Below are 2242 nucleotides of genomic sequence, written 5' to 3' on the forward strand. Positions count from 1 at the left end.
CACCCTGGACCGGCGCGGCTGGGCCCCAGTGCAGCCGCCCGGGGGCGCCGTGGCGCTCCGGGGCCCTCAGCCCGCCTCCTTAGTCCCCGAAATCGAGTAAGGGAGGGAATACCCCTATTCGCCGGGATGCTGAGGCTGAAGGTGCGCGAGCGGCACCATTTGGAAGCATCACTTGAAAGCCACCTTGAGCTTGCTAACGCTGTCCCCTTAGTTATGGGGAGCATTGATGAATGGGGACGGGGAGGGATACATACTGGGATAGACGAGAATGGCAGAACGTTAATAGCGGAATCAAGGCGGTGGGTATATGGGTGTTTACTGTAAACCTTTTTTCAACATTTCTGTATGTTTGAAATTTTTCGTAATGAGACATTTTAGAGAATAGCTATGAGATCTGCCAAGGGACCTGAATCCGTAAAGCATTTCCCAAATGGCACCCTGGGCTGGGTCTGACCCACCTGTTTGCATGGAAAACCACAATAATCACTTAAACTGCTAATGGGTGACTAAATGACCCAGAATAATAAACGTAGCCTAATATTTCATTTTTCAAGCATTAAAGTTGCCGATTATCATTGGGGGAGAAAGTGTACATGTCTATATCCTACACCTACGCTGACTTTCCATAACAAAACTCTAAGTATACATGTTATATCTTAATATCTTGGATCATGAACTTGCATTGCTAAACCCTGAATCACTGGTATTTAATTTCCTAAAATTGCACCCAAGTCATAATACACAAGTGAATATAACCGTGATTGCTTTTGAAAATCAGAATGTATTTTTCAAATTCTTGTACCTATGCTCCACGAGGAAAAGCATTGACTGGGAAAGAAAATGCAGCCTGTGTCTAAGATCCTAAGACATTCCGCAAAATTAAAATCTTTCTGGCCCTCTTCCCCTCCTAGCCCACAGAGCCGGAGCCAGAGCCTCCACAGCCACAGCCACGGGCACTACGGCTTCTGGAGTTACAGCAAATGATGAAGTCATCAAAGTTTTTAATGATATAAAAGTAAGGAAATCTACACAAGAAGAGATAAAAAAAAGAAAGAAAGAAAGAAGTTCTCTTCTGTTTAAGCTATGACAAAAGACAATTGTAGAGGAAGCAACAAAAAAAGAAAGAAAGAAGTTCTCTTCTGTTTAAGCTATGACAAAAGACAATTGTAGAGGAAGCAAAGCAGATCTTGGTGGGTGACATTGGTGATACTGAAGAGGACCCCTACACATCTTTTGTGAAGTTGCTACCTCTGAATGATTGCCAGTATGCTTTGTACGATGTCAGGTATGAAACAAAAGAGTCTAAGAAAGAAGACCTACCTAGTATTTATATCCTGGGCTTCTGAAAGTACAACTTTAAAAAGATGATTTAGGGCCGGCCCCTGGCTTACTTAGGAGAGTGCGGTGCTGATAACACCAAGGCCCCGGGTTCGGATCCCATATAGGGATGGCCAGTTAGCTCACTGCGTGAGTGTGGTGCTGACAACACCAAGTCAAGGGTTAAGATCCCCTTACCGGTCATCTTTGAAAAAAAATAAATAAATAAAAAATAAAATAAAATAAAATAAAAAGATGATTTATTCTAGTTCTAAAGATGCAATTAAAAAGAAATTTTCAGGGCCGGCCTGGGGGCGCACTGCTACAGTGCGCCGCTTGGGAGTGTGGGGGCGCTCCCGCCGAGGGTTTGGATCCCACATACAGACCCGCTGCTCACTGGCTGAGTGAGGTGCGGGCGCGGCACTGAGGGTTGCGATCCCGTTGCCGGTCCCGAATCCCGCCGAGGGTTTGGATCCCACATACAGACCCGCTGCTCACTGGCTGAGTGAGGTGTGGGCGCGACGCTGAGGGTTGCGATCCGTTGCCAGTCACGAAAAAAAAAAAAAGGGAAAAAAAATAAATAAATAAAAAGAAATTTTCAGGTATTAAACATGAGTGGTAAGTAAATGGTTTGGATGATATTAAGGACTGTTGGACATTTGGAGAGAAATTGGGAGGCAATATAGTAGTTTCACTTAAAGGAAAACCATTATAAAATGATAGTCAAGTGCCATCTGGATCCTAAGGAGCTTCCTTCCATTTCTACAGCTCAGCCCAGTGGAATAATATTAGGTTTTGTTGGGGTTTTTTCCACTGGGCCCTTCCAACACAATGAATAAAGGATATCATTCATTTAAGCAGCCTATCAGTTATTGCCATTAGACTGTTGAATATTGTTACTTTTATGTAGAACCCAAGGAATGCC

The 2242-nt window shown here is 44.0% G+C and overlaps 1 pseudogene; it reads left to right on the forward strand.

Moving 5' to 3' along the window:
• The first annotated feature begins 126 nt into the window (after nucleotides 1-126).
• LOC103603909 lies at nucleotides 127-2032 on the forward strand (annotated as a pseudogene).
• Nucleotides 2033-2242: the final 210 nt, after the last annotated feature.

This window comes from Galeopterus variegatus, unplaced genomic scaffold (assembly GCF_000696425.1).
Source record: "Galeopterus variegatus unplaced genomic scaffold, G_variegatus-3.0.2 Scaffold4861, whole genome shotgun sequence".
NCBI classification, from domain to species: Eukaryota; Metazoa; Chordata; class Mammalia; order Dermoptera; family Cynocephalidae; genus Galeopterus; species Galeopterus variegatus.